This window comes from Paroedura picta, chromosome 1 (assembly GCF_049243985.1).
Source record: "Paroedura picta isolate Pp20150507F chromosome 1, Ppicta_v3.0, whole genome shotgun sequence".
Taxonomy (NCBI): domain Eukaryota; kingdom Metazoa; phylum Chordata; class Lepidosauria; order Squamata; family Gekkonidae; genus Paroedura; species Paroedura picta.
In genome coordinates, this window is record NC_135369.1 from 167,908,862 (window position 1) to 167,922,405 (window position 13,544).

Genomic DNA, 13,544 nt, shown 5'->3' on the forward strand with positions numbered 1-13,544 from the left:
TGGTTCTTTTGTTGCATGAAGTAAGGGCTGCTATCTTGGCTCAGTCGAACTGAAGCAAGAGCTTATGCAGCCAGTGTGCCAGGCTCTTTATAATATCTAGGAGCAGATTCTATACTGAAGGGCTTCTTGGGTTCCAAGAAACATCTATCTAGCTCCAAACCCCGGGCCAGAGCTTTCTCCATCCTGGCCCCCACCTGGTGGAATGAGCTCCCGGAGGAGATCAGAACTCTAGCGGAGCTTAAACAGTTCTGCAGGGCTTGCAAAAAGGACCTCTTCTGCCAGGCTGAGGTCGACCTGAATTCAATCACTTCCCATTGGTCCCTGAGCCCCCCTCCCATGAGAACCACCAGTGACATGTCCACCCTACAGGGCCGTCAGTATGTTAACAGTTAAAATTGGATGTTCTCACCGTGTTTGTTCCATTATGTTATTTTTCTTTTGTTATGACTGTTTCACTACTGTTCAGTTTATCATGTTATCTGTTTTTATTCCAGTTCCACGTAAACCGCCCTCAGCCTCGGGGTGGGGTGGGGTCGTGGTATATAAATATACTATATAAATTATATAAATAAAATTTGTGGTTGGAGGTGATAGGAGGCGGTGGGTTCTCCTTCTTTGGAAGTTTTTAAGCACAAGCTAGATAGTCATCTGGCAGAGATGCTGATTCTGTGAACTTAGGCAGATGGGGGGGCAGTGGGGGGGCAGAAGGGATTGTATTGGTGCTTGGCTCTTGTGGCCCTTTCTTGCATCCCCAGGGGAAACCTGATTGCCACTTTGGAATCAGGAGGTGAATATATTCCAGGCCAGACTGGCCAGGGATTCTGTTTTTTTTTGGGGGGGAAGCATCATCTGGGCATGGAATTGGGGCCACTATGCATAGGCAGGTAGCCGTGATTTTCTTGCATTCTGCAGAGGGTTGGACTAGATGACCCTGGAGATCCCTTCCAACTCTATGATTCTATGAAATGATAAATATTAAGAAGACTAGACTAAAGACATTGGTAGTGATGATGCTTAATGCGTATTGTGACACAGTTCCTAAACAAAATCGCAGCCTGACATTTTTCTTCAGGGGATCCTTTATGGATTATGATGCTGGCTGTTATCTTGGGGTGAGGGATCATCATTTAATGACAGTGGCTGAAAGTTCCTGTGTCAAAATCAGAACCCCTACATACTCCTAAGGCTCCATGGCCAAGCAAACAGAATCTATAGTCACACTAGTACACCAAGAGAGCCAGCTTGGTGTAATGGTTATGAGTGCGGACTTCTAATCTGACGAGCCGGGTTTGATTCTGCACTCCCCCACGTGCAGCCAGCTGGGTGACCTTGGGCTCCCCACAGCACTGATAAAGCTGTTCTGACCGAGCAGTAATATCAGGGCTCTCTCAGCCTCACCCACCCCACAGGGTGTCTGTTGTGGGGAGAGGAAAGGGAAGGCGACTGTAAACCACTCTGAGACTCCTTCGGGTAGAGAAAAGCAGCATATAAGAACCAACTCCTCCTCCTCCTCCTTCTAATGCGACGTCATCTTGCATACAATAAAATTGGCAGGTGATGAGTATGCAGTTTAGGAGGGTGGAAGTTTCTATGTTTTAGCCAGAGAGGGAAATCAAATGGATATAGATTTAAAAGATCAAGAGCCAAAATACAGCCCTGTGGGATGCCTTATGTTACTGGGATTAGGTTAGTTTCCAGTAGCAAGACATCTAACCTTAACAAAACATGTAGAATACAGTGATTTAATCAGAAATTATAGCCCTGGTGGCATGTGCAGCTGTTCCAATTTGTTCCAGAGATGTGGGTGAGAGATTGAATCAAACATGGTACACATATTGATAAAAGCTGCATATAGCTTCCTTCTATGAGAGAGAGAATCCTAGAATCATAGAGATGGAAAAGGCCGTACAGGCCATCTAGTCCAACCCCCTGCTCAATGCAGGATCTGTTTATCTGCCAAGAAAGAAAAGGTATAGATGTGATGAAGTATAGAGAAATCAATTTGCTTTGGTCCTATTTAAAGGAGTTTGTCATCCTTTCACACAGTCTAGACTTCAGGAGAGCAGTGTATAATTTTCGAGGAATTGAGAGTAAACCGAGGAAACAATAATTAGCTACTAGACAAAATGATCCATTCTTGCAAATGGGAAGAAATCTAGCTCGATTTTATACATCCGGGATTTTGCTAGCGTTACCAATGGTAGTGAATACAACAGATAAAATGGTGCGTACCAAAAACTCAGCAGCGGCCGAATCAGGACCAGATGATTTCCCAACGTTTCGTTTTCCCAGTAAGGTTAGAATTCCTTTGGTTTTCCAAGTGGCAGGGGTTTAGAGAAGGGGCTTTTTGGCAAGGAGACAAGATTGTTAAAAACTTTTATTTCCTCTCCATCTGTGAGGATCACGGAAAAAGTAGGCGCAAAGTGTCTTCTGCTATTGTGGTTTACCAGATGCCAGAAATTGCATGAATCCTGCGCAGAGGAAGCCTGAAGTAATTTCAACAAATAATGCTTCTGATAGACACTTTTCTTTAACTGGCTATATTTAGGAAGCTGATGTTTGCCTATAAATTATTCTGTGAAAGCTGGACAGCAGTTAGAATTTCCAGCATTTTACAGAGTCTATCATTTCAGAAGGGTCCACAATCCGTTTTTTTTTTTAAACCTCTGAAACTGTTAAGAAAGGTTGCAATAATTCCCGTTAATGGAGGAAGTTTTTTTTAGGATGCATTCTAGTGGGCCACAGAGAACCCTGTTCCTTAAATCCATCAAAACTGGTGAGTTCTGCATCAACAAAATTTATTGCATCAACTTGGGAGACCATTTCCTGGCTTTAGCAGTGGGGGTAGGGATGCCATCCTCCTGGTGGGATTTGCAGATCCCCTGGAATTACAGCTCATCTCCAGACTACAGAGATCAGTTCCCCCTGGAGGAAATGGATGCTTTGAAGGATGACTTATAAGGTTCCACCCTCAAATCTCCAGAAGTTCAGCACCCGAGAGCTGGAAACCCTACCCCCTTGTTCCCTACCAGTAGCCAGGAGGGACGTGGCAACTCTAACTAGAGATCATTTACTGGCCCTCATACATAGTTGCATGCAGTTTTAATCCAAGAATACTAGTGCAGGGATTTCTCTCCTTGTGGTCAGAGATGGAGAATGAAACCAGGAAGTTGTTGTTGTTGTTGTTGTTACTGGATTTATTCCCTACCGCTCTCAGCAAGCCGTTTCGCGGCTGGTTACACAGTACACTGAGAGCCAGTTTGGTGTAGTGGTTAGGAGTGCGGACTTCTAATCTGGCATGCCGGGTTTGATTTCCTGTTCCTTCACATGCAACCAGCTGGGTGACCTTGGGCTTGCCAGGGGCTGATAGAGCTGTTTTGACTGAGCAGTGATATCAGGGCACTCTCAGCCTCACCCACCCCACAGGGTGTCTGTTGTGGGGAGAGGAATGGGAAGGCGACTGTAAGCCGCTTTGAGACGCTGACTGGTAGAGAAAAGGGACATAAAAGCGGCATATAGGAGCCAACTCTTCTTCTTCTTCTTCTTCTTCTTCTTCTTCTTCTTCTTCTTCTTCTTCTTCTTCTTCTTCTTCTTCTTCTTCTTCTTAACCCCCCCACATAAGAGCACACTATAATATCCCTGTTAAAATTAAGAGCCCCAGCAGCTAAACCTATCCTCCCACCCCAGAAAGCCAGTAGCAGTTAGACAATTTCTTTTCTGTCCAAGGTTCTCAATGCTCTCCCAACAACTTCCTTCTCCAAAAGGGCGGTATAGAAATACAATAAATAGATAGATAGATAGATAGATAGATAGATAGATAGATAGATAGATAGATAGATAGATAGATAGATAGATAGATAGATAGATAGATAGATAGATAGATAGATAGATAGATAGATAGATAGATAGATAGATAGATAGATAGATAAAACTACAGGACCTTTACACACAACAGAGACTGCGCCAGTGTTCAGTCAGCAATGCCATTTGGTGAAATCACTCTAGATTTACAAGGCTACATTTCGGATTTATGGCACAGTTTTGGGGAGGGGGGGATTCCAGATGAGAACATTGTAATTCCTTTCCGGTCAGAGTACAATGGAAACCAGACAGTCTCCTTCTTTCAAGCCAGCCAGTGCTGCTGGACAAACTGGATCGAGACCGTAGACATGTACTGGTGGGCCTCAATCAGATCAAAACAGGTTTCTTGACAGCCCTGGAAGGATTTCCTGAATGCGTGGGAACCAATTAATTTTTATGCGTTTTAACTTGTTAAACGTTTATCATGTGATATGGCCATATATGGTCACGTTGCTCTGCCGTCGCTTCCAAAAATGGCCAATGACAGTCCTAGAGGAGATTGGAAGGGGAGGAGCCCGGGGGGGGCATGTACACAGCTGTGCTTCTTAACCATTTGCTGCGCAATTGTGCCACTTCTAGGGTTTCTCAAGGCTCGAAGAATGTTTCAGGGGTTTCTTAATGGTTAAAAAGTTGACAAAGGAAAGATTACACCCTCTGACAGAAAGATAATGTCAAAACTAGCATTTCCAGTCGCAATTATTAGTCCCAGTACACTAAGTCTGCTGAGAGAGGGCAGAATAGAAGTTAAATAAATGAATAAAATAAATAAGAAATGGGTGAGGGCCTGGGACTGCGGGCCTGGGGGGGAAGGAAGGAGCGGCCACCAGCACCTGCCCCCACCACAAGCAGCCCTGCCATGGCCTCGCCAGGCGTCAGCAGGCCTGCCTTGGGTGGAGGCTAGTGCCCATTGTACTTTTTCTACAACGGGCTTTTCTTCTAGTATTACATAATGTTAAGTTTCAGATGAGAAGGAGATGGGGTGATTTATGTTAAGAATTTAGAGAAGAGGATAAGGGGGTAATTTAGATCTTTATTAACCTTTTCAGTATTCTGTTCTAATGAATGGTTCCTAAAACGCTATGTATATTTTTTTCTGTATGTATGTATGCATGCCTATTTTGTCTTTTTGAAAAATAATTTAAAAATATTTTATATAAATTGTCCTTATTGTCCTGGTTCTGGTAATGTTTTAGCCAGCATCTGCTTTCTCTCACTGTCACCTTCTCCTTTTTGCTGTTTCATCCTTTCTTCTCCACTGTGCATCTGCCGTGCATTGTGGATCCTATAAGCCCAGTGAGGTGTTTCGAGGAAGTGTGGCCTGATGCATGTAAACTTTTCTTCTTTATACCCTTGAAATCACAGCACATCTCCCAGAGATTGAAGTGGGGGAGAGTGATTCCATCCTTCCCCATGACAGAGTCCCCCTAGAGACAACACATGCATGATGAGAGCAGAAAAGCAGGGTTTATTCTCAACACTCATGCAAATAATTCTTGGCTCACCTCAAGCCATGATGTCACTGTGAACATCTAGCAGAGGAAGAGGTAAAGGGAATAGGCTCATTTTTATACAACAGCTTAGATATGTCCAGGTGGGGTTTTGTGGGGAGAAGAACATCTTCCAGAGTGGTAGTCCACTACATCTGAATCTTGAGGCACAGCTCACAAATGAGCAGGCTGGTCCTACGCAGAGTTACTCCAGTCTAAGTCACAGAATCATAGAGTTGGAAGCGTCCATAAAGGCCATCTAGTCCAACCCTTGCTCAATGCAGGATCAGCCTCAAGCATTCAGGATAAGTATCTGTCCAGCCACTGCTTAAAGACTACCATTGAAGGGGAGCTCACCACCTCCATAGGCAGCCTATTCCACTGCTGAACTACTCAGACTGGCCCGGTTCAAAGTAAGGCAAACCTCCCTTGGACAGGGATCTCCGGTAAGCTTGTGCCTGCAAAGCAAAGGGGGCGTAAGCAGAGGGGTCTCTCAGGGAGTTCATAGTCTGAGGAAGAGTGCTTGCACTCGAAAGCTCATGCCTTGAATAAATCTTTGTTGGTCTTAAAGGGGCCACTGGACTCTGATTTTATTGTACTCAGACTGTGAACAATTTTGCCTTATATCTACACATAGTTTAGAACCATTACTGCATTACCATTATCCTCAGCTGCCAAAAGTGGGATTTTTTTTATGCTATCCCTTCCTCCTGCTGGCCAATGAGTCCCCCAGGTTCTCCTGGAGGGAGCAGTGACTCGCATGAACAGCATAAGGGCAAAGTGGGGGTCTGCAGTGGGAGGGGTGAGTTAGTGGAAAGTACCCCCTCATCTCCCATGAACTGCAATGTTGTTCCATCAGAAGAAATGTGTGGAGGGTATATGCAAATACGATGTCTGCATAGAAATACGCCATTATAGTGATATATGTTTTGATGGTTTAGAGACCACTTGGTGAATGTTGGTGATGAAATGAATTCTTCCTTTCCCAACGTTTATAGCATAAATTATGATTGGAGACTGTTCCCCTCCCCTGTGGAGGGTCCAGTGGTGTGTTTTTCTTTGGAAGGGGGGGGGGGGAGGGAGAAAGGGATCTCAGCAGGTTATAAAGCATAGAATCCACCGTCCAAAGCAGCCATTTTCTCCAGACAAGTTGATTTGTGTAGTCTGGAGATAATTTTCATGCACCCCTCCCCCTTGGAGCTGGCAGCCCTCTGTGTAAATTCTCGTTCTCTGTGGGGCTTTCACATGTACCAGGCTACCGTGTCTCTATTCCAAAACTGTCTTGTTGAATCTGGTATTAACCACTGAGTACAAGTAGAAACACTCTTATGTCTCCCCCACCACCACAGACAAGGCTAATGTAAGGTGACCAGATTTGAAGGGAGGTAAGGCAAGATGCGGCGGTGGCGGCGGCCCTCCCTCCCCCCGACTGGGCTCACCGTCGCCTCCTGAGTGTGTCTCCTGCGAGACCATCAGTTTCCTGCCTGCGCGGTTGGCGCAAGTCAGGTGGGGGCCAAGGGCGGGGCTCTGCCTGGTGCACCTGTGCAGGCCAGCCACAGGGCCAGCCAGGGCAGAGTGCTGCTGCTGGCCATCCTGCTGGCCGGAGGGCAGGGAGGGAGGGGGCAGGGAGGGGGCCCCGGCTGGGCCATGGCGCTGCAGCAGAAGGCAGGCGGAGCCAGAGGCTGGCAGAGGCAGGCGGAGGGTGGTCCATGGCTGCAGCAAGAGGAGGTAGCGAGAGGCAGGCGGCGGTGGCAGCGAGGAAGCGGGACTTTGGGAAACAGGCGGGACGCGGGACTTTTTCACAAGGTGGGAGGGTCCCGCCATTATTGGGACGCCTGGTCAGCTTAGGCTAATGCCATCACAGAGGGGGCAATCTAGTTAAATGTTAACTAATGTTAACTAGCTAAACATTTAGATGTTGGGTTGGAAATTCTGTCTCCAACTCTCTTACCCCCTTCCAGGAGATGCTGTTCTTGCAATAACATGAATCAAGGTTGAACTGCCCCCCTCCTACAAGAGCCCATAAGAGCTTTCCCCTTGGAATAAAAAGAAAATAAATAACATCTGCAAATAGGCCTGCACCAGTGATTACAGAATCCTATGTCCTTGATATATTTTAATTGTTTTAACTAATTTAGCTGTTCGATATTACAATGTTACTCTCATGCGTTGTAAACTGCCCAAAGCTGGTACCCGGGAGGGGCAGTCATACAAATCCAAATAATAAACAAACAAACAAACAAACATGTGTTTTGGTCTTAATCCTGTCAAAAGGCCAGACACTATGAGCAGATGGTTACCACTCCACTCAGTTTGGCGTCGAGCTTTCATCTGGTACCAGTAGCCTTTCTCCGGGCCCTGGTGAAGCCAGGAAATCTTAGACTCAGAGCTGATGAGACTCTTCATCAATAATGCCAGGCAATATGCGGATGGCCGTTCCCAGAAAGCACTGGACAGGAAGTGATGGAATAAAAATGGAGTTGAGGAGGATGGCGTTTGCCTGTTCTTGGCTATCGCCCTACATCTAAGGAAGGTGGGGGGGGTTGTTCCACAGACCAGCAACCCTCATGGCACCTGTCTGTAGGCATTTGGCTGCTGATGCAAATGCCAGCCAAGGAACTAACCAATCAAAGGAACCTGCTAAGGTCTAACCAGAGCTCTGCTTAGAGCCAATCGGATTGCTCTGCTTAGGGCCAATCAGAGGCAGCAGCTGGCTGCCTGAAAGGTATAAAAGTGCATGAGTTTGCCTGTTTTTCCCTGTTCAGTATTTGGAGTTGGTTGCTGGAGTTGCTAAATAAAAAGAGCTGTTCTGAAGAATCTGAACCTGCAGACTCAATAGCACCAATGGAGGGAGAAGATCCTCTTCACGTTGCTGAGCAGAGTGACGGGATCACACAGTAGTGGCTTCTTTTAATTTTTGTAAAGAACAGGATCCTGTTTAAATATTAAGTAAAGTTTCCCTTCAACTAACACAGATGGTAAGAATATTGTTTACAGGTTCTTTTTCAACATCAGAAGTTGGAAATATCCCATTAGAGATATCATGTAACTAAAAGGCGGAATTAAAGAAGGATGACAAGATTTTGGCACCAAACAGCCATAGACCATTGTTTTAATTGTAAAGGATATTGAATTTCTTTCTTTCTTTCTTTTTTTGATCCAAACATGAAGTTGGTTTAGCTAGCATTTTTAAAAAATCAGCATGACAAATAAATGACGTTGAAAGGAAGACTTCTGGCATTGAAGAATGCAGACCGCCTCGTCTCCATATGGATATTCTGATTTCTCTGACAAACAGACTCAGAGCATTCCTGATTGGTTCTACTCAGCAGTCAGTCTCCTGTGACTCAGTGGGGCTTACGCCAAGGAAAGTGCTATTAGGACTGCAGACAGAAATCCTACCAACACTTTCCTAGGAATACGCACCATTGAATAACATCGGGACACACTAAAGGGAAGACCTTTTTAAGATTGCTGCCTTATTGTTTGAAAATAAGATTATTAACATCCAATAGGTAAGTGTGGCCATGACCTGGATAGCTCAGGCTAGGATGGGAGACCACCAAGGAAGTCAAGACTGCTGCCAGGGTTGCCAGATCCTCACTGGGGGTCTGGGATTCTTGTCCTGAGGCCCTGTCCCCACTGCTGATCATATTTTCTACAGTGGAAACAGATGCAAATAATTTATTTAATTTCTCTGCCATCTCCCCCATCTTCCTAAAGCATTTCTTTGATTGTCACATAAGGGTCCAGATATCTCCCTAGCTGGTTTCCTGCTCCTGATATCATGGCTTAAGTGCCACTCAGCGCTTAACACCCACTCAGGGCGGCTGTCCCACCCCTGAGTGCCTTCTCCTCCAACCGGCTTGTCTGTCTGTCTAGCAGCCAGCCAATCGCCTTCCAACCCCTACCCCTGACCACCCCCTCCTCCTTCCACTTCCCTCTGAGGCTTGGAGGCTGCAGATCCCTGCTGCATGAGAGCTGCCCTTGCTGGTGAGTTCCTGAGTGGATGGGAAGGCCATCTGCAGAGTTCTTCCACTTCACCTCCGTAAACTAGCGCCCGTTGTATTCCTGAAATACAACGGGCTTGGCCCCTACCATTAAATAAATGCTTTTAATGTTTTTGGCTATTTTCTCTACAAATTCTATTTTTGTTTTCCTTATTGTCAACTTGCCAGAACTTGTAGCTTGGGGTTGCCAGGTTACCATTTAAGGAGTGGAATTTTGTGCCCTTGGCTGGTCTTTCTGGTTGCTGTTCAGTTGGATTGTCCAAATCCTTGGAGATCTCCCGTCCAAATCCTAGCCAGGGTTGGTCCTGCTTAACTTCCGAACTCTGAAGGGATCGAGCTTGCTTTCCTTGCATCTTGGCTCCCCCACTTCTGCATTCGCTGCTTCACTCTGTTTTCTCAACTTAACTCAGTGTGCAGAGAGGAGACCAGAATTCTGACCATTGGTCTTAAATCCAGATGTCTGTTAGTTCAAAATGCTGCAAGAAACAAAGACTTAATCTCAAGTGAAAGGTTCTGAATGTCCCTGGTGTTTCTTTCAGATGCTCACCTGTATATGGAGGCATACCAGACCTGACTTCCTTTGTGCAGGTGGAATGTATGTCTTCTTGACAGCTAAGACATGCGAGAACCTTTAAGGCAGGGGTAGTCAACCTGTGGTTCTCCAGATGTTCATGGACTACAATTCCCATGACACCCTGCCAGCAAATGCTGCAGATCCCTGCTGCATGAGAGCTGCCCTTGCTGGTGAGTTCCTGAGTGGATGGGAAGGCCATCTGCAGAGTTCTTCCACTTCACCTCCGTAAACTAGCGCCCGTTGTATTCCTGAAATACAACGGGCTTGGCCCCTACCATTAAATAAATGCTTTTAATGTTTTTGGCTATCTTCTCTACAAATTCTATTTTTGTTTTCCTTATTGTCAACTTGCCAGAACTTGTAGCTTGGGGTTGCCAGGTTACCATTTAAGGAGTGGAATTTTGTGCCCTTGGCTGGTCTTTCTGGTTGCTGTTCAGTTGGATTGTCCAAATCCTTGGAGATCTCCCGTCCAAATCCTAGCCAGGGTTGGTCCTGCTTAACTTCCGAACTCTGAAGGGATCGAGCTTGCTTTCCTTGCATCTTGGCTCCCCCACTTCTGCATTCGCTGCTTCACTCTGTTTTCTCAACTTAACTCAGTGTGCAGAGAGGAGACCAGAATTCTGACCATTGGTCTTAAATCCAGATGTCTGTTAGTTCAAAATGCTGCAAGAAACAAAGACTTAATCTCAAGTGAAAGGTTCTGAATGTCCCTGGTGTTTCTTTCAGATGCTCACCTGTATATGGAGGCATACCAGACCTGACTTCCTTTGTGCAGGTGGAATGTATGTCTTCTTGACAGCTAAGACATGCGAGAACCTTTAAGGCAGGGGTAGTCAACCTGTGGTTCTCCAGATGTTCATGGACTACAATTCCCATGACACCCTGCCAGCAAACGCTGGCAGGGGCTCATGGGAATTGTAGTCCACGAACATCTGGAGGACCACAGGTTGACTACCCCTGCCTTAAAGGTTCTCGAACATCTCAGCTGTCAAGCTGCCTTAAAGGTATCATTATGCAACATCTACATCTTTTCCTTACGTAAGTAGCTCAAAGCATAGCAGACTTAAGACAAGGCCACAAAATTATAGTGCACCATTTACATCACACTAGTAAAATCTGATAAAATAATCAGAGACAGTAGCTAGGAAAAGGACAAAGCATGAAGGGTCTGGCTCCTAAATTAACGTTGCAATGATGACTTCTAGGGAAAAATAGTTTTAAGGAGAAGGTACTTTGGAGCTGGGAAACTGCAGAGGAAGAGGATGCTCACTGTTCACAATCATATGTATGGAATAAGGTCTTGGGGGAAGAAAAATGGGAGTCAGAGAGCAGTTTAAGTACCAAGGGCCACAAGAGAGGAGGAGAAAATAAAGAGAAAATGACACAGGCCCTAGATATGATGGAAGGCAACATTGCCAAGCAGCAGCAGAGCTTGTATTGAGAGTTTGAGTAGGCAGACTTGTGTCCTTTAAGCGATCACTGTTAGCTATTTCTGCAAACCTCCAGGTGGGGCCTACAGATCTCCCAGAATTACAACCGGTCTCTAAAGATTAATTCCTCTGGAGGACATGGCAGCTTTGGAGGATGGACTCAATGGCAGTATGAACCACTGAACTCCATCCCTCCACAAAGTCCTCCTTCTCTGGGATCCACTCCCAAATCTCCAGGAACAATCTAGAGTTGTTAACCCTACTCTGAACCTAACTAGCTCAAAAGATTTGCTTAGGATCCGGTGAGGAGAAGGCTTGTGCCAAGTTTATTGGAAGAGAGTGGGAGGGACAAAGAAGAAGTCAGGACATAAATAGAAAAACTGACTGTCATCCCATTCTTGCTACTCATACTCATTGTTTTCACATCACATTTGGGTGTATTCTGGGTGATGTGGGCAAGGAAGAATGGAATGGTTGTGGGTGGGGAAGGCTCTCAGCAGCCCTGTATAAACACCCCTCTTGTGCCATCTTTACTTCAAGTTGCCTACTTGACTTATTCAAAACAAATGCACTTGGTTGCATCTTATAGCTTGACTCTTAAGTAAGGTTTGGTCCATCTGGTGAATTGACTAGAGCTATTTTATAGAGCAAAGGGCTGAAGCAAGGATATGGTTAGGACCGTGGATGTCTAATCTGGTGAGCTGGGCTTGATTCCCACTCCCTTACATGCAGCCAACTTGGGTGACCTTGGGCTCTCCAGAGCACTGATAAAGCTGTTCTGACTGAGCAGTAATATCAGGGCTCTCTCAGCCTCACCTCCCTCACATGGTGTCTGTTGTGGGGAGAGGAAAGGGAAGGTGAATGTAAACTGCTTTGAGACTCCTGGTAAAGAAAAAACAGCTTGTAAGAACCCACTCTTCTACTTCTTCTTCAGTAATATCAGGGCTCTCTGAGCCTCACCTCCCTCACAGGGTGTCTGTTGTGGGGAGAGGAAAGGGAAGTTGAATATAAACTGCTTTGAGACTTCTTTGGGTAGAGGAAAGTGGTATATAAGAACCAACTATTTTTCTTCTCCTTTGTTATTTATTTTGTATTTAATTTGTTCATCGATGGTCTAAGCTTTAACTGCCCAGAGATGAATTCCAACTGCAATATCTTGTTCATGTTATGCTGCGTCTTTAGTGTGTGGATGAGACAGCTCTTCTCTCATGATCTGTGTCTGGCTCACATACATTCATACCCTCCTTTTCAGAGCCTCTCCTGGTACATCCACCAAGAAATGCTAACATCTAGCAATAGGAATTTGCTCAGGGTCCCCTGACCCAAAGAGGTGAAATTGGCCTCAACCAGGGTCAGGGTGTTTTCAGCCCTGGCCCCAGCCTTGTGGAACGCTCTGCCAGGTGACATCATGGCCCTGTGGGACTTTAATCAATTCCGCAGGGTGTGCGAGACAGAGCTATTCCGTCAGGCCTACAGTTGAGGTCAGAATTAACATCAAGAAGAACCTGACCTCCCCATTCAAAAGTCCACCTGCAAACAATATCTTAAGCACTCCAGATCCCCCCTCCCTAAAAAAAAAAAGTAGAATCTCTGTTGTAAGTCATCCTGAGACCTTTTGGGGGAATGGCAGGGTCAAAGTAAAAAACTAAAGAAATAAGAGTTGGTCCAAAGAGAGCCTAACTATTAATGTTTTTAATTCAACTGTAGTCTTTAGTTGTTGTTTTTTTAAGTTGAGGAAATGTAAGTTGGCAGTAGTAGGTCAGTCTATGGAGCAAATTAATATTTAGGAGTTATATTTCAAGTAAATCTTTCTTGGAAGGTGCATTTGAACTCTGTCATAAGAAGAGCCATGAGTACTGGGAAGGCTGTTTTGAGATTCTGTTATTCCTCTGGCGGGGAATATGTTTTGGCTGCAGCTAAAGCATTTAATGCTAAAGGATTTGGGCAGTTCTTGTATGCTGTAGGAATTTGGATTAGTGTGGTATCAGATCAGATTGTGTCAGATTTGTTACTAAGATTTTAACATCCCGGGGACTCCGAGACGTGTGGGCGGGAATAGATCTGAGAGCCGAGATTGAAGCAAAGGCTTGGTGGAGTAAGTGTAATCTGAAAAATTAGGACATTGAAATTTAATTTAGAACCAGATCATCTTGGATTACTTATGCAGGATCATCATTCAAGT

The 13,544-nt window shown here is 45.3% G+C and overlaps 1 long non-coding RNA gene across 1 annotated transcript in view; it reads left to right on the top strand.

Moving 5' to 3' along the window:
* LOC143820385 (uncharacterized) overlaps positions 1-13,544 on the top strand; it is a 63,787-nt gene that overhangs the window by 24,299 nt on the left and 25,944 nt on the right. The window lies entirely within an intron of this gene.